Source organism: Pantherophis guttatus, chromosome 1 (genome assembly GCF_059756535.1).
Source record: "Pantherophis guttatus breed Tessera chromosome 1, ASM5975653v1, whole genome shotgun sequence".
NCBI lineage: Eukaryota > Metazoa > Chordata > Lepidosauria > Squamata > Colubridae > Pantherophis > Pantherophis guttatus.
Genome location: NC_142063.1, coordinates 35,368,513 through 35,388,006, shown reverse-complemented (window position 1 = coordinate 35,388,006; position 19,494 = coordinate 35,368,513).

Here is a 19,494-nt window from a genome sequence, read left to right as displayed (position 1 = left end):
TGGTTTGCAGCAATTCAGATGATCAGAAGTTAGAGAATACTGTGTTTCTGGCAAAACATTAAGAAACGGTTTCTTGATTTTTACAGTCCAAATAACACACACTTACCAAAAAAAAAAATCACTAAACAAAATACACGCACACAATAAAATGCACACACCGCTAAAGCACAGTTGATAAGCCACTAGACCCAAGTGCTTGGCTGATAAAGGTGGGATATAGAATGCTGACCTAACAGAATAAAGAGTTGGAAGGGACCTTGGAGGAGGTTTTCTAGTACTCTAAACAGGAGACCTTGTACCGTTTCAGACAAATGGTTATCCAATCTCTTTTTAAAAACCTCCAATGTTGGAGCATGCACAATTTGTGGAGGCAAGTCATTCCACTGGTTAATTGTTCTCACAATTAACTCAGGAAATTTGTTCTTAGTTCTATGTTGCTTCTTTCCTTGATTAGTCCCATCCATTGTTTCTTGTCTTGCCTTCTGCTGCTTTGAAAATAGATTGACCCCCTCTTCTTTGTTGCAGCCCTTCAAATATTGGAACTGTTATCATTTTGCCCCAGTCTATCTTTTCACTAGACTAGACAAACTCAATTCCTGCAACCATTTTTCAAATGTTTTACCCTCCAGCCCCCTAATCATCTTTGTTGCTCTTTTCTGCACTCTTTCTAGAGTCTCAACATTTTTTTATATGTTGAGACTCTAAATGTATGGAAATTTGCACATACATATGGTGTAAACAGATTTTACTTTCTTTGGTGCCAAATTTAGGAATTTGGGATCTCAGGGTTCTTTTGTTCTCTTACAAAACAGAAATATGTTAAATGGTTTTAAAGGATGGAAGGAAGGGTAAGCAAAATAAAGTTGTCCATGGCTACAACTAAAAGAAAATACAGGTTACTCTAGTCCTGTGATGGCGAACCTATGGCACATGTGCCACAGGTGGCACACAGAGCCATATCGGTGAGTACGCGAGCATTGCCTTAATTCAGCTCCGGTGCGCGCAGCTGATTCTCAGGCCTTCTGGGTCCACCGGAAGTCAAGATACAGGCTGTTTCTTGCCTCTGGAGGGCCTCTGGGGGGGGATGGCCCGTTTTTCGCTCTCCCCAGGCTCCAGAGCCTTTCTAGGAACCTGGGGAGAGCGAAAACAGCCCTTCCCCACCCCCAGAGGCCCTCTGGAGGCCAGAAACGGCCCATGGGACTGGAAGTCAGGAAACAGGCCATTTCCAGCCTCCAGAGGGCCTCCAGGAGAGTGGATAAGGACATTTTTGCCCTCCCCAGGCTCCTAGAAAGGCTCTGGAGCCTGGGAAGGGCAAAAAAACAGGCTTACCGGGCCCACTGTGCCATCGTGCCACAAGCGGGGGGAACGTAGGTGGGTCACGCGCACATGCGCAGGGGGGCGGGGCGCATTGAATTATGGGTGTGGGCACACACGCACATGACACACACACCCGCACTCCCCTCGCTTTTGGCACACGATGGCAAAATGGTTCGCCAACACTGCTCTAGTCTCTCCCGGATCCAGTCACTATCAAACAATAACAGAAAATAGGTATTTTTATATTGCCCTATTTATGTGCTTGCCACAGTTGTCTGCTTATTATGGTAATCTTTAAGGTACCAGCATATTTTTGCTTTGGCATTTTTATTTCAGTAGACCAATATAGCTGTAAAAACCAGTTGGCTCGAAACTTGGAGATTATGAGTTCTAATCTATGTAGCTGAGTGACTTTAATCCAGTCGCTTTTTCTCAGCCCAAGGAAGAAAGCAATGGAAAACCTGAGAAATCTTGCCTAGAAAACTGCAGGAAGTCCTTGTAGTCACCAGGAGTCATGACTGTCTCAAAGTCACTGCCTTCCTCGCCAAAACGCTATAACTATTCTCATATTCTCTCTCTCCCTGTGTGCAAATGAATTTTTTTAAAAAAGGTATCAATTTAAATTTAAAAAAAGTTCTATTCAGAAAGTACTTTAATAGAGTCTGGAAGCTAAATGGAGATTGGATTTAATTTAGAGCAATCCTATGCTGAATTCAGATAAAAGACTTTCCCTTCTATCTAATGGTAAGGCAGATAAAAATATCCTCCTTCCATCCTGCAGGCAGTTATTTTTTTCTGACAATTTTCTTGGAAGAGAGCAACATGGGGAGGCTATAACTGAGAGGAAGCTGGGGTAGAGAAAATTCATACTTGAAGCAGAAAGTATTTTGGAATTGACTGCCTATCATAACTTTGCTTTGCTTTCCTGCTTGTTCCTCATCTTTCTTCTATTTTATGTGGTTTTAATTGATGGGATACCATAGCCAACATTTTTATGGAATTGCCTATGAGAGCTTAATTATCCTGTCATTGAAACAATGATTACCTGCAACTTTATACGAATGTCAGTAACTTTCTCTCTTTCCCTTTTCACCCTTCCAGCCCAAACAAAAAATTTCAATTATTCATTTATCTCTACTACCTACTTGCATTTTTTTGCAGTGGTTTTCTGTTATGATTTTTTGTTGCTTAAGGCAAAATAGTAAAGTTGTAAGTTGTAAGTTGTAAAATGTGTACACATTTTCAGGTTAATGGTTTCTTGAATGGAACAATTTAAAATACATGACTGAAAAATAAAAATGCTGCTAGAGACAGATTCTTTCCAAAGTGTGAAGTGCAAAACTGTTCTACTTTAAACCAACTGAAATGTTCCAAAAAGACATTACTGAGTTTCTGTGTCAGAATATTAAAATAAACCACATGGCAAAGCAGGAATATAGATGTGCTTTGTATAATTTGGCTCAAATGCATAATCTTGGTAAAAAAATGCATAATCTTGTTAATTATCTGAAACCATCTTGTTGTTCTCCCAAAGCCACTCAGATTTAGGACATGAATGAACTGAAAGGTGTATTTGCTTCAAGGTTAAAATGAAACAACCCAGTTCAAAATGTTCTGGTGAAAAGTTGCATGTTGGTATCTTCTGGATACCAACATGCAACTTCCTTGCCCATCCTGAAGGTAAAAGTAAGCCAATATTCACTGTACATCTTTTCATTTCTATACATTTTTTTTTTTTTGCTCTTGTGTTCTAATTAAGAATACCCTCTTGGCCAAATTTTATAGATACTGCTATGCCAATTACATATCATGATCAAGCAACTCATTTGGTTTGGGTTAGGTAGGGGGTCTTCTCTTTCTTTCTTTCTTTCTTTCTTTCTTTCTTTCTTTCTTTCTTTCTTTCTTTCTTTCTTTCTTTCTTCTTTCTTTCTCCCAATAAAAACAAACTTGTTGCTGATGTTTCTGCTTGCATTTAATTGTTTTAAGACACCTTGAGAATGTAGATACACTAAGATAATAGGAAATAAATTTGCACATACATAGATAAAAGGAGGTATATAACTCACTAATTCAGGAAGGGCAAATTGGAGGAATAATGGAATCATGCTGAACCTTCTTCTGACCATGGCATTCCAGAAGTGGTATGCTGGTTTCTGGAAGTAAATACTTCAAATCAGAAACTGTATGAGATATCCTAAACATAGCAATCCAGACAAAACAATCCTATTTCATGACTGGACCACCCAGGGCACCTTGGACTGTTTCTCATTTGAAAGACTATTTTTCCTAGAAACCTCTAATCTTTACCCAGAACAGCCTGGTCTTAATATGTTGAGTTTTGCACATGCCTAATCATGTTTGGGAGCTTGTTGGTATTTAACTTAGAGAATAACAGAGTTGGAAGGGACACTGGAGGTCTTCTAGTCCAACCCCCTGCTTAGACAGGAAACCCTACACCACTTCAGACAAATGGTTATCCAACATCTTCTTAAAAACTTCCAGTGTTGGAGCATTTACAACTTCTGGAGGCAAGTTGTTCCACTGATTAATTGTTCTAACTGTTAGGAAATTTCTCCTTAGTTCTACATTGCTTCTCTCCTTGATTGGTTTCCACCCATTGCTTCTTGTCCTACCCTTATAATTTAAACTATAAATAGTATACAGGTAATCTTTGACTTATAACTACAGTTGGGACAAGCATTTTCATAGCTAATCAAGGTAATTGTTAAACAAGTTGCACCCAGTTGTTATGACCTTTTTTGCCATGGTTGTTAAGTGAATCATTTCACTTGTTAAGTGAATTATGCAGTCATTAAGCAAATCCATCTTCCCCCATTGACTGCTTGTTGTAAGCTGGCAGAAAAGGCCACAACACAAATGGTGATTATATCACCCCAGGATGCTGCAACCAGTTGTAAATACATGTCAGTTGCCAAGAGCCTTTTGTTCAAGTGCAAGGATGGGTTGTAGCTCATTTTTTTTAGTGTCCTTGTAACTTTGAACAATCGCTAAACACATGGTTGTAAGATGAGGACTACCTGTAACATCTTGTGTTTAACTTATATACTATGACCTGTCCACCCTTTATTTCAATCATCAATTAGCAGCAATATAGCAAAGATACAGATCAGAAAAAGTTTCTTTCTTCTTTTTTTTTTTTTAAGGCAGAGCAAAACTGCTTTGAAATAAGTCTCAGGCTCAAACAACTATCATATGTGCTCTTTCCTTTAATGCAGTGTTTCTCAACCTTGGTAGCTTGAAGATGGGTGGACTTCAACTCCCAGAATCCCCCAGCCAGCAGCGCTCATCTTCAAGCTTCCAAAGTTGAGAAACACTGCTTTAATGGCTTCATGCTGTTTCTTTGAGGATCAATTTATCTTTTTTCCTATTCCTGCTCCCTCCCTCCTCTCGTCTCCTTGTTTTGGGTATGTTCATTTGATGCTTTTTAATCAATGATTAAAGGCTCCAATTCTTGCAATGGAATGAAGCAGACCAGAGAGATTTGTGGAGAAGCCAAAGAAGTCTTTGGATAAAATTCTGATGCATGCAACATGAGGCATAAATTATAAATATATTTTTCCTAACAATATATAAATAAATTATGGTATGAAACAGTGGTCAGGGTGGAAGGGGTGGTGAAAGAATATTTATTTTTTCTAAGGAAGTTGCTACAAACATACAAATGCATCTGCACTACATGGGTGGTTTTGTTATGCTTAAAATGCTTAAAATGTCTTCCACCTTTTTACTTTCTTATCTGAAGAAAAGCCTTATTAAATTCAGTTGTGTCTCATCTGAACTGCTCATTACAGGATTGCCCTCTGTATATAGCAATTCATCTAAACTTTCAACAGAAAAAGGTCCTTCCACAGATGATCTTGTATTGACCGGGAAAAATGGAGAGAGTGAAAGAACTGGCTGCTATGCTATTTGTGTCAGGCAGGCAAATACGGCAATCATTTGTGTAACAACTTTATTGGTTTACTTCTTCGTAATCAGTCTTAGACCTGCTTACTTGGGAAGTAGGCACCACATCTAAAGCAGTGGTGGGTTCCTCCCAGTCCAGTCCGGTTCGGCCGAGCCAGTAGCAGTGATGATATGATATCACCGAACTGGTTCTCTCCCCCGCGCCCTCCCACCCCCCACCCCCCCATTTTATTCTTACCTTTTATTTGGTCCCACCCCCAATCTATTGCTGCCTCCTGAGTCCCAGCTGATGACTAGAGGGAAAAAAACTGTTTAAACTCTTGCCGCGTGGCTTCAAAGGGCTGTCCTACAGCTGATCAGTGTTAAAAGCAAACACATGAGTTGGGTCGTAAGTGCAAGGACTGGTTGTAAGTGTGAGGACCTTCCAGAAATGACTCTGACCAGCTAGCCACGCCCACCTAGTCACATGACCTCCAAGCCACACCCACAAAATAAGCCACGCCCACAGAACCAGTAGTAAAAAAATTTAGAACCCACCCCTGATCTAAAGAGACTTGACTTCTGAGCAAATAAACAGGGGGAGAACCCATTACAGCACAACCAACACAAACTAGGAAAAAGATAACACCACCATATTTCAAAAACAACTCAGAAACAAAGACTATTACAACCATGATAGTTTACAAACCAACTAAAGCCCTCCAAAACATCTCAAGTAAATGAAAAGACTCACTAGCTAACAAACGGGAGTAATCTGGAACATACAGTGTAAGGATTGTAACGGCTGCTACATAGGACAGACAGGTAGTAGACTAGCAGAGCACATCCATGAACTCCAGCCAGCAGTCAGAAGACATGATGAAAACTCCTTAATCTCACAACCCATGAATTCAACTGGGAAATAATGAGCATCCTAGACCAACCTAAATCCAAAAACGCTAAGGAATTCCTAGAAGCTTGGCATTCAGACAAATCAGCCATCAATACATCACATCAGTACATCAATAAATACATAGAGATAAACCACATTCACATGCCATTCAAAAAAGTCAATAAAAATGCTAAGAATGAAACAAAAAGACCAGAACACATCCCCTCCAGCAGTCAATACCCAGATAAGCAGGGAGTAATACCAGGCAAACAATCAAACAGAAAACAATACCCTAATCAAGGAAGTACCATGGAGAAAACACTGGCAGGGAAAGTTATTGTATATAAACAGGGAGCAAACCCTACACTCATGATCCCTGATGATGTTATCTGGTTAGATAGATGGGAAAAATGGAAGTGATAAGACAAAAATTAAAAAAAAAACTTCAAATATCCTGCTATCTGGGACACAATAGTCTACTGAGATTGTTATTTCCATGTCAGAAAATATAAAATTGTTATCACTAAGAGTTAAGAATGAGTCAGTGATGGGTTCCTCCCGGTTCCGCCCAGTTCCGCCGAGCCGGTAGTGGTGGCGATATGACGTCACCGAACCGGTTCTATCCCCCCCGCCCCCATCCGCCCCATGTTATTCTTACCTTTTATTTGGCCCCACCCCCAATCTATTGATGCCTCCTGAGTCCCAGCTGATGGCTATAAGGAAAAAAACTGTTTAAACTCTTGCCGCGGGGCTTCAAAGGGCGCCCTACAGCTGATCAGTGGTAAAAGGCAGTTTGGTGGTAGACCAGTGCCTCCAAAAACAAATGAGTAGATCGGTGCCTGCAAAAATAAATGGGTAGAGCAGTGCCTGCAAAAATACATGAGTAGACCAGTGCCTGCAAAAATAAATGAGTAGACTGGTACAGCTGTGCAAGCAGTTAAAATCCTGGTAGACTAGTACCCTCTGCTAAATCCTAAAGAATTGTCACATGACCATCAAGCCACGCCCACAAAATAAGCCACGCTCACAGAACCGGTAATAAAAATTTTTAGAACCCACCCCTGGAATGAGTTACATATATCCTCAGCTGCCGCAAGTTATACAAGTTTAATTTAATTCCTAGGCCTGAAAACTGGGCAGAAACCGGTAGATGGAAACAGCCAGTGCCTGCTGACTTACAGTAGTAACAATTGAATAAGAAGGGAAGGGTTGAGAACAAAAGAGAAAGAAAGGAGATAAGAGAAGTCAAATTAAGATGGAAAAACCAATTGGCAGACCAGTTTTCCCTGATAGCATTGAACCTAGAGAGAAATCCATTCTGGATGAATGCTAAAAGGGAAAAGGGGTGGGGGGAATAGAACAAAAATGACAGACAAATAACAGACTTTTAGACAATCCAAAAGATTTCAAGTACTACAGTACCATTTTAATATAACCACTGAGAGAATGAAGGGAAGAGAGGGAAGTAAACACAAGAGAATATAAACAATTCTAAACAAAAGGAACTTTAGACTCGATGTGCTAAGAAAGTCTGTGTAAAGAATTGATATACAAATAAAACAAGATAGCATCCAAAGGATTGGTTTGGCTTGCTGCTGGTCCCTTTATCTTTATAATTTCTCTTAAAGTAGGCCAAGGGGCCTCAAGGTGGATTTTATGGATTTTATTGGGGGTCAAGTATCTCCTTTTCTTCTTTGAATGTGGTTGGGCATAGAGAAGAGATTCAGGAGAGAAAATACAAAATATACGTTGTATGGTAAACATTAGCAGTTACTTGAGGCAGAAAAAAAAATTAAGAAACAACTGTGTACGTTTTTATGCCCGAAAGAAGGCCAGAGGCAATGTGAAACTGATTTCATTTATAGTTTATTTTAGATTGGGACAAACTATCTTTTGGGCTTTGGGGAATTCTGAGGATGTGGATCCAAAATATGAAATGGATTTCAAAAATGGATCCAAATGTGAAAAAGCAGGAGAAAAAAAAAGGATCACAAAATCACCACCATAACAAAATTTAATTACTTATTGCACATCTTGAAAATCAAATGATTTTCCTCTACAGTCAATATATTTATTCAAACATCAGCATGTAAAAGGAGATGCTGATATCTCAGTTACCTCCCACAAATCAGTGTTAGTTCATTTAGTTTGCTTTGATATCGATTTGCCTTTTTAAATGTCCCTGCAACATATGATGTGCTTTTTCATCCCATTTCTCATAATGTACATATTTTATATTGAATGTTTCTGATAGCATTTTTTGCAAATGATTTTCTGTAAAATACATTTTCCTGCATATTTTCCCCTAATACACACATTTCTTTTGTATGCTCCAAAGCTGGGGACTGTATTTTCAAATTCAAAAAAGTGTGAATGTCAGCATAATGTTGGCATAACAATATTGTGGTTCACATATAGCTTGGAGAGTGCAAATGATTTTTCCATCAAGATATCAATCAAACAAATGTCTCCTTGATCCCTATCCAGCCTTCTCTACTGTTACAGTAGCTCTCAAAAGACTAAGGTTTTTTACAGGTTTTCTAGCCAAATTTCTATCAATTGAAGCAATGAATTTGGGTTAGCTTGCATATAAATAAAATCATAATAAATATTTCTTATTAGCCAGTAACAGGTGGTAAAAGGAGCTGTGGTGGCACAGTGGTTAGAATGCAGTATTGCAGGCTGACTCTGCCTACTGCCAGGAGTTTGATCCTGACCAGTTCAAGATTGATTCAGCCTTCCTCCTTTCGAGGTCAATAAAATGAGGACCTAGATCATTGGGCAATATGCTGACATTTTAAATTGCCCAGAGAGTGCCCTAAAGTACTGTGGAGTGATATGTAAGCCTAAGTGCCATTGCTAGTGCTTTAATAACAGGAAATTTGTTGACATCAAATTATCTTTTCAAACTTATAATATAGCCAAATATAGAACTTCCAGGTAAACTGTATATGAGGGACAGGAAGAGAGAAAGAAAAGGTAAAAGAAAAGAGGGAAAAGATTGTTTGGATGGTAATTGCCTAGAAATTTGGGTAAAATGATCTAGACGATTGTCAGACAAAATAGCCACTCCCAAGATAATAGTAGAAATTTCATTTGCTGTGGTTTGATGATCTGGCATAGCATGGAGCAGAAAGGGGAGAAACATGTCAAAGACATGACAAGTCAAAGATGGCTGAGAATCTGTACTTATGCTGATCTGTGATGCATAAAAAAACATGAATCTTTAATTGCACCATTGTGGCCACCATCTTGAGGTTGTTATTGGGTTTTTTCCCCCACCATAATCTGCAATGTGGTGCAGCTGTCAGGCTTTGTTTTCAGCCCCAGTTCAGGGTTATATTGATGGTTTTTAAAGTTTTGAATGGCTCAAGGAACACAGCGTTCTTTAATGTACCTTCCTGAGCTCTTTGGAAGCTTCAGAGGTGTCCATCACCTGTCAAGTGAAGAAAGAAGGAAAATTTTTATTGGTTGAGACTTCTCATGAAATGCCCCTGCAAGGCAATACACAAGGCACATTGGTATTACAAGAAGTATCCCTTCGGTGCCAAAGACATTATCCTAGTTCAGTTTTCAATTTGATTTAAAAATTCCCCTTATGCAGTGCAATAAAACATTTTATACTTCCCGTGATTGGATTAATTCATTATATTTTAAATTTTTAGAAATTCTGAGTGTATCTAACACTGGGCTTTGTACAGATTAGAAAGATGGAGAGGAGGAAAAGGCAGGAGGAAGGGAAAAGGGAGATGAAGAGAGTTGTTAAATGCCCTCCCGTTCATTTCAGGAGGGAAAAATATTTTAAAAAACAAATAATGATTCAAACTCTGGCAATAGGTTTCACAATTTCTCCTGAATGATGAATCAGCAGGACCAGAGACAAATATAATTGCCTGCCAGGATATGAAGCAGTTGAGATGAATTAGTGTAGAAAGTCCACCTAATCATTTTGTTCTGCCCAAGGCCCTGTAAAAGACCTTTGAATGCGTCCTATGAAGAGCCGGAAGGCAACAACTCTTCTTTGCTAAAAATGGTCCTCAACTTACAACCACAATTGAGCCCAAAATTTCTGTTGCTAAGTGAGACATTTGTGAAGTGAGTTTTGTCCCATTTTATGACCTTTCTTGCCACAGTTGTTAAGTGAATCGCTACAGTTCTTAAGTTATTAACACAGTTTTGATGTGAATCTGACTTCCCCATTGCCACAATGTAAAACAGTCGCCATGATATAAAAAAGATGTGGAGACTCTAGAAAGAGTGCAGAGAAGAGAAACAAAGATGATTAGGGGACCCCTTGGAAGGGCTGAGGATTTTGTGCAGTATCTGCATGACAAAGTCGCTCAAATTCGGGTCACCCTAAACAGGGCGGTTATCTGCAGATGCAATAAGAATGGAAAAATAATTAAACTTTGCCGTTTTTATCGCCACTAGGTAGGTCTTAATATGAGACCTTACCAGTGTTCGGTCGAATTCGGAAAGGCTAGCCCTCCAACTGCTCTCCAGGCGTCTTTTCCGGCGCTTCATCTCCCTCAGCTCCTCAGAGAACCAGGGGGCTAAGTGAGATCGGCGCCAGGTCAGAGGCCGCAAAGGCATGACACAGTCCAAAGCTCCAGCAGCCACCCTATCCCAGGTGGCCACCAGGTCTTCAGCCGGGTCGTGAGTCAGAACCTCAGGGAATGGCCCAAGCTCCGTCCGGAACCTATCAGGATCCATCAGGCGCCTGGGACAGAACCACCTGGTTGGTTCCGCCTCCCTGCGGCAGGGTGTAGCGGTTTGAAGGTCAAGTTGAAGGAGCGAATGGTCTGACCATGACAAGGGTTTAATCACTATATCCCCTATATCTAAACTATTCAGCCCCTGCCAGAAATGAAAACCAAGTCCAGAGTGTGTCCCCCCATGTGAGTAGGGCCATGAACTAACTGGGTCAGGTCCATGGCCGTCATGGAAGCCATGAACTTCCGAGCCACCTCAGACGTTTCACCAATGGATGGCAGGTTGAAATCCCCCATAACCATAAGTCTGGGGGTATCAACCACCACCCTGGCTATCACGTTGAGCAGTTCAGGCAGGACCACCGCCACGTGGCAGGGAGCCAGGTACGTGATCAGCAAGACCATCTGCACCCCATGACCCCACGTCATGAAGAGGGACTCACATCCGGCTATCTAAGGCACAGTGGCCTCCTTCGGACCAAGACCATCCTTTATAACAACTGCTACCCCCCCCTCCCCTCCTCTGAGACCTCAGCTGATGAAATGCTCGGAAACCTGGTGGGGACATTTCAAAAAGGGGAAACCCCCCCTTTGGCCCAACCAGGTCTCTGTAATACCCGCCAGGTCCGCTCCCCCCTCTTGAACAAGATCACAAATAAGGGGGGCTTTATTTACTATGGACCTGGCGTTGCACAACATCAGCGGAGGCCCGGGCCCTGAGGATCTGCACAACCCAGAGAACGAGAGGAGTATTGGGGGCTACCGCTTGGAGCATCTGATCATGTGGTCATGTGATTATGGGGATGCCGCAACAGTCATAAGTGTGAAAAATGGTCATAAATCACATTTTTCAGTGCCATTGTAATCTCAAATGGTCACTAAACAAACTTTTGTAAGTCAAAGACTACCTGTATTTGCTTTAAGAAAATGGTACTCTCGGTCATACTATTTGTTCATCAGAAAAATGTCCTTATTTAAATGCTTTGATCTCTCATTTTAAATGAGTTCCCACTAGTTTGTTCCACAATGGATATATTCACAATGGATCTATCCACAATGGACCTATTCTTATCTTTAGTACTGTAAGAAAGAGGAGCCAAGTGGGTTTCCTGAAGAGGAAGGATGGCAGCAAGCAAGACCGAAGTAGAATGCAATCAAGATATAAATGTGAATAGCTAATAAGAGAAGAGCATATTACCAAATGTGAGGAAAATGTATTAGTACAGAAAGTGAAGTATCTTTGGCTCTCAAAGCTACAGATGAAACGATTAATTAAAGAATGATACAGTATTTCATTGGCTGCCAACTCGGTGGAAATTTAGATAGACAAACCCGCAATTACAGGAAGGAGATAATCAGTTACGCATTTAAAAGAATATCTGCCAAGCAACTAGTCCTTTAATTAGATGTGCAATTTTGATAGCAATACCCCTCCCCCACCCCCACCCCCACCCCAAAAAATAAAATAACCAAATGGATTGTTCGGAAGTGATGGAAAAGTAACAATCATATGAAAACTGAAAGCCTTGGTTGGTTTTATCTCCCTGTAGCAGGAACCAATTAAAATAAAACAATAAAATACAATTGTTTAGATTGAATTCTGTGATTGCAATTAAAAATACCACATTAGCCATCCCAGATGGAGAAAAAGTTAGATGAGAAGAGAAAAAAAACTTTTTAAAAGTGAATGAATTAATAATAAATAAATAAAGCACATTTAAAACTGAGAGATGATTTAAGCATATATCTGTTGGGCACGAAGAATCAAGACCACAAGTTATAGTGCAGTTAAGATGATTTATTGCTTGTGCCTAAACACAAGAATGTAGTCAACTAACCATCAGCACTAAATTGGCACTGGATAAGAGTCAATGGAATTCAAGAGGGGTGGACTTGGATCAACTCCAGACTGATTCCTTTCTTGACTCCAGCTCCAAGCTCTGCTTCTTCTCTTACAATATCATTTCAATTTCTAGAAAAGCAACACTCATCTGATTGAATGCTACTCTATTTAACTCCCTTCCTTCCCTTTATATCAAAAGCTATCACACCAGGCAACAACTAAAGCTATTACTCTTTTTATTGTTCCTCCAGAAATCTTCTTTTCAGGATTAAGAAATGCTACTGTTGGTTTGTTTGTTTGATCATTAATCCATTTCTAAAATATATTATTCTACACTTGGCTGAAGAAAACTCAGAGAGCAGAAGAGATGCAAAAAGGGAGTTTAGCTGACCCACCCTTCATAAAAAAATATATGCAAGGTGCATTGTGTGAGTTTGCAAGTAACACTTGCTTACTGCCACTGCCATGTCAAGGAGTCACCTACACCTGCCATCCTCAATTTATAGCAGTGATGGCGAACCTTTTAGGCACCGAGTGCCCAACTGTGCATGTGCGCATGCGCAAACTGAAAGGTGTGTGTGTGAACGTGTGCATGTGCGGACATGCAGGTGTGCATGTGCGAACATGCATAAATGTGTGCATGCGTGGACATGCACACATGCACACATGTGCAGCAGAGACCCAAAGACCAGCTGGCCGACGGGAGGCGGGGCATCCCAACACCGGCAGCATGGCAAGAGGTAAGATCTTCTTTTGTGAGCTTCTGTTTCGTCATTTGCAGGGAAACAGAAACTCACAAAAGAAATGCCATGGAGATCTGACCTGGGCCGACAGCCCACATGCCAGCAGGGAGCGACAGCCCACGTGCCATAGATTTGCCAACACTTATGGAGCGTATTCAGTAGGGGTATTCCAATGATATCTACCTTGTTTTGTGCAAAAATAATAAAATGTAGTACCTGCTAACATGGAAGAAGTCTATGCAAATGCAATATTGATACATTCATAGAAACAGTGCTTAAAATTGCCACTTGGCTAATTTGGTGAATGTGACCATTCTGAGCATTTTTTGATCTACTAAAAATTTATCTATTTACAAGTACATCTCAGTAGACCTACCATCTAACTCAGGGGTGAAATCTAAATTTTTTCCCTACCGGTTCTGTGGACGTGGCTTGGTGGGGGAGTGTCCTGTGACTGAGTGGGTGTGGCCAACTCGATGTCACAGCCACGCCCACTCAGTCCCAAGATCCCCTTCCACCAAGCCACGCCCACAGAACCCAGTAGGAAAACTTTTTAAATTTCTTTCTCCCGTGGCTCCGCCCACCCGCCCCATTCCCTGGACTCCTACTGCTCACCTTTCTCCCGCGGCTGGCTGTCAGGGAAGGCAAGCGCCCGAAAGGTACCGGAGTCACTCACTCTCCTTGAATGAGCCGCTCTGGTCCACGCGCCGGCTGCACAAGTGCACACCGTTTATTTAATTCAGCGGCAGGTTGGGTGTGCGCTTGCGCAGCCGGTGCATGGACCAGAGTGGCTCATTCAAGGAGAGTGAGCGACTCCGGTACCTTTCGGGCGCTTGCCTTCCCTGACAGCCAGCCACGGGAGAAAGGTGAGCAGTAGGAGTCCGGGGAATGGGGAGGGAGGATGGGTGGGTGGAGCCTCCAGCTGCCATTGCTACCAGTTCTCCGAATCACCGGCCATCATTGCTACCTACTTGCCCAAGCCGGTCCGAACCGGGAGCATTTCACCCCTGATCTAACTCTGCAATAGATAAAACCACTTATTTTCCTGCTTGGTTCTCCCCCCCCTCCTCCCCCCATTAAAGCTATTTTTATGCTAGCAGTGCTTCAATATTGCTTTGGTTCACTCTAGTCTGATCCTATGAAGTTGTTAAGTAATCAAATGATGAGCTTATTCATTTCTGCTCAACTTCTCTATATTTTAAACCACAAGTCCATTGTTTTTTTTCTTTCATGTGTTGCAGCTCTGTGGAATTTTAGATGGACCATTTCCCCATTTATAAGAATTCATGTCTTACTCTATCTCCCAATTAAAGAACTTCAGTTACCTTAGTGGGTTTTCAAAGATGGCTTGATGGCTTTGCAGCTCTCATGAACAACTTTGATGATGAGGTTGATGATGAATGCATATTAACAGAATAACAGAGTTAGAAGGGACCTTGGAAGTCTTCTAGTGTTCAGACAAATGGTTGTCCAATTTCTTCTTAAAAATTTCCAGTGTTGGATCATTTACTTGTTTGTTTGTTTGTTTGTTTGTTTCAATTTGTATACCGCCCTTCTCCAACAGGACTCAGGGCGGTGAACAGCCAGAATAAAACAGAACATACAAAATTTAAAAACAATTTAAAATAATTAAATATTTTGGCCGCAAATTTAAAACAAACCCAATTAAAATCAATTAAAATTTAACCAAACACTATGGGATCAAGCCAGCTTCTGGAGGCAAGTTGTTCCATTGATTAATTGTTTTAACTGTCAGGAAATTTCTTTTTAGTTCTAGGTTGCTTCTCTCCTTGATTAGTTTCCATCCATTGCTTCTTGTCCTGCCTTTGGGTAGTTTAGTAGGTATTAATGACAAGGGTATATGCATAGAAGTATTTCTGCATAATTAAAAACTTGGTTTATGAAGACTGGATCTTGACTACTGTTTATTATACACAGTATTGCAAACAGAATTGATAGGAGACAGAATACAAATATTTAAAATAAATAACACCTATATAGGTGTAATGTGTTTTAAGAGGAAGTTTTAATTACAATTATCCTTTACCATTTTTCTTAGAACATTTTTTTTAAAAGGCCATTCTTCTTTAAATTTTCTAAATTTTTATGGAAACATGATCAACAGAAACCGTGTAACTATAACAATCTCTCTCTCGCTCTCTTTCTCCCACCCTCTCACCCCCCCCCACCCCATAACAATACCTTTAATAATATCAAGCCTGCAGGCAAAACTATCTCCTCTGAAAACTGCTGGAGAAGAAAATAGTATCATTGTCCTACTACAGCTGCAAGTACCCTGCTTCAGTTGTTGTCACCAGGCCCTCATCATGCCTAATCAGATAAAAACTACTGACTTCCTGCAACAGGACGGGTTCTTTGCAAAGGACACACCATTCCAGCTGGCAACTGCTCTGGGTCTTGGTCAATTGCATTCTTGCTTAGAGGGGAAAATATGTAAAGGCATATTTGGGTCTTGGTCAATTGCATTCTTGCTTAGAGGGGAAAATATGTAAAGGCATACAGATAATCCTCGACTTGTGACCGGTGGTTTTATGACCTTTCAAGGTTACGAGGACATCGGAATGGGTCCTTTGCAGCCTGAAAAGTCCTTGCATCCATCACAAAATGCCGCATCCCACCTTGCAGTTTCATGATCGCACTTTGGGCACTTAGCAACCAGTTTGCATTTCTAGCTGGTTGCAGCATTCCACAGTCACGTGATCCTGGTTTGCAACTTTTTTTGCAGGTTCCCCCAGAGGTGGTGCAGTGGTTAGAATGCAGTAGTGCAGGCTATTTCTGCTGCCTGACGGCTGCCTGCAAATCAGCAGTTTCAGTTTCACCAGCTCAAGCTTGACTCAGTCGGGCTTCAGGCCTGGGTACAGCATGGAAATGGCATTGGTCGCGTTGGTTGATGATCTCTGGAGGGCTCAGGACAGGGGTTGTTCCTCTGTCATGGTCCTATTAGACCTCTCAGTGGCTTTTGATACCATCGATCATGGTATCATGCTGCACCAGTTGGAAGAGTTGGGGGTGGGGGGCACCGTGTTGCAGTGGTTCTCCCCCTTTCTCTCTGACCGGTCGCAGTCTGTGTTGGCAGGGGGCAGAGGTCGACCCTGAGGCACCTTGTATGTGGGGTGCCACAGAGGTCGGTCCTCTCACTCCTGTTCAATATTTATGTGAAGCCGCTGGGTGAGATCATCCGTGGTTTCGGGGTGAAGTACCATCAGTATGCTGATGACATTCAGCTGTACATCTCCACGCCAGACCACCTCAATGTTGCCCTTGAAGTGATGTCCCGGTGCCTGGAGGCCGTGCGGATGTGGATGGGGAGAAACAGATTCAGGCTCAACCCATCCAAGACCGAGTGGCTGTGGTTTCCGACATCCCGATATATTCAGTTGGTGCCATCACTGACTATTGGGGGCAAGGCGTTGGCCCCCATGGAGGGGGCTCACAACTTGGGTGTCCTCCTGGATTCACGGCTGTCTTTAGAAGAGCATTTGACTGCTGTGGCTGGGAGACTTTCTATCAGATTCGCCTGATCCACCAGTTGCATCCCTTTCTGGATCGGGACTCCTTACACATGGTCACTCATGCCCTTGTCACTTCCCACCTGGACTACTGTAATGATCTCTACATGGGGCTCCCCTTGAGGAGCACCTGGAGGCTCCAACTGATCCAGAATGCGGCCGCACAGGTGGTTATGGGAGCGACGTGGCGTTCCCATGCTCCTCAGGGTGCCCTTGGCCAAACAGTGTCGATGGGCGGCCCCCAGGGGGAGAGCCTTCTCTGTGGGGGCACCTGCCATTTGGAATGAGCTCTCCCCGGAGATACGGAGGATCCGGATTTACGCACTTTCCACCATGCCCTCAAGACCTTTTTATTTCAACAGGCTGGCCTGGCCTAACTTCCTTTTAATTGTTAATTTTAAATTTGTTTTAAAACAATAGGGGTGTTTTAATCTGTATGGGCCAAATTATTTAATGTGTTTTTACATTGTTTTTTAAATTTTGTATTATGTATGTTTTATCTTTTGGCTGTTCACCGCCCTGAATCCTTCGGGAGTAGGACGGTATATAAATCCAAAATAAAGTAAAGTAAAATAAAAAAGTAAAAGCCTTCCAAGGTGGGTAAAATGAGGCCCCAGATTGTTGGGGGCAATATGCTGACTCTGTAAACTACTTAGAGAAGGCTGTAAAGCACTGTGAAGCAGCATATAAGTCTAAGTGCTATTGCTATTCAGAAGAATGGATTAAGTTAATGGCTCTGCCATTTGCTTAATGATCATGGTGATTTGCTTAACCACCAGTATGAAAAAAAGATCTGATTGTGTGGATGCCTCAACATATGACCTCAATGACTTATGATCGGATTTCTGGTCCTAACTGCAGTTGTTATTCAAGGACTACCTGTACTATACAGCAGAACACAGGGTTGGATTTTGGGTTTTTTTTTTTCAGTTCAACGGATCTTGCCATAAATCAGCATTTGCTTAAGGCTAAAGATGTTTTCAAGTGAATATTTTTGTATCAAAAGGCTGTTTTTCAAGGAAAACAAAACATCAAAACCTCCCCTTGAACTGTTTTGTCTGTTTCTCTTGTATGTGGTAGTTGATGTTTCTTCACTGCGTTGTCGCTCTAGTTCTATATTTATCTTCAACAAACATTTTCTTCTTTTTGATTGCTCTCTGATCTAGCCAATCAAGAATCACTTTGCCACTGTCATAACATCACAATCAAGTGAAAACTTAACAAGCTGCTGAATGTCACAAAGCCAATTCCATGTGAGCACAATGCATTACCTCATTAAAACTCTGCCTCCTGAGAACAATCTCTAGGGGGTGGGGGGGAAAGCAGCAATTTGTTGAAAATGTTCATTACCCGTGCTTCCCCCATTTATCTCACTGCTATATTTATTTCCTGACTGATTTAACTTTCTAGTCCAACCACCTCCTGAAGTGATTTAAAGCATTTGGCAATGTCAAAGAATGTGCACAACAAAGACGTATAAATGTCACATTTTCTATTGGATGGGTTTTGGTTCAGTACTCCAAATTAATATGAAATTCAGGTCCTTTTCTGTGGTCCCAAAGCTTCCTTGGCTAATGTATAAATATTTTTAGGGTAGAAAAATGGCCAACAAAGAACGCATTTTTGCTTTCCCATGGGTAAGGGCAGCAAGAAATAGTAGTCTGTGGGACATTATTGCAAGTCACCACCTTGACTTGTTTTGACACCCTCTCCCCAAAGATAATCTTGCTAGGTACCAACGTTTATAAAAGGATATTGAGAAGCTGGAATTTGTCCAAGTGAGAGCAATAAAATTAAGCATGGCCTTAGAAGGAAAAATCTATGAGAAAAAAATTGTCAGAGCCTCTTATGATTGGTCTGGAAAAGAGAAGCCTACAAACATGATTGTTGTTGTTGTTAGTTGCGAAGTCGTGTCCGACTGATTGTGACCCCATAGACAACATTCCTCCAAGCCTTACTGTCTTCTACCATCCTTTGGAGTCCATTTAAGCTCACACCGACTGCCTCAGTGACTCCATCCAGCCACCTCATTCTCTGTCGTCCCCATCTTCTTATGCCCTCAATCTTTCCCAGCATTAGGCTCTTCTCCAGTTATCAAACATGATAACTGTTTTCAACTATTTAAAAGAGTGTCACGTAGAAGGCAGGATTTGTTCAGAAACAAGACAAGAAGCAATGGGATTAAATTACAAGGAAGGAGATTTCAAATGGATATAAGAAAGAAGTTAAGGGCTGTTCGTTAATGGAATAGACCGCTTCATCTATTCATTTAAAGTATGCAAATAGATGATGGTAGACACCTAGTGGACATGCAATTGTAATATATTAGGCCCTGGGTAGAGAGCTGGAGTAAATGATCTCCAAGGTCCCTCACATTCTAGGATTTCATGAAATCGCCAGGCAGCAAAAAGAAGAGGGAAAACATAGCCTTATGATTGATAGCTCTGACTTCTAACCAAGAAATTCCATCAACTGCAAATCAAGAACAGGGCATATATGGCCCAAATCTGGATATCTTACAATAGTAACACATCTACATAATAAATAACAA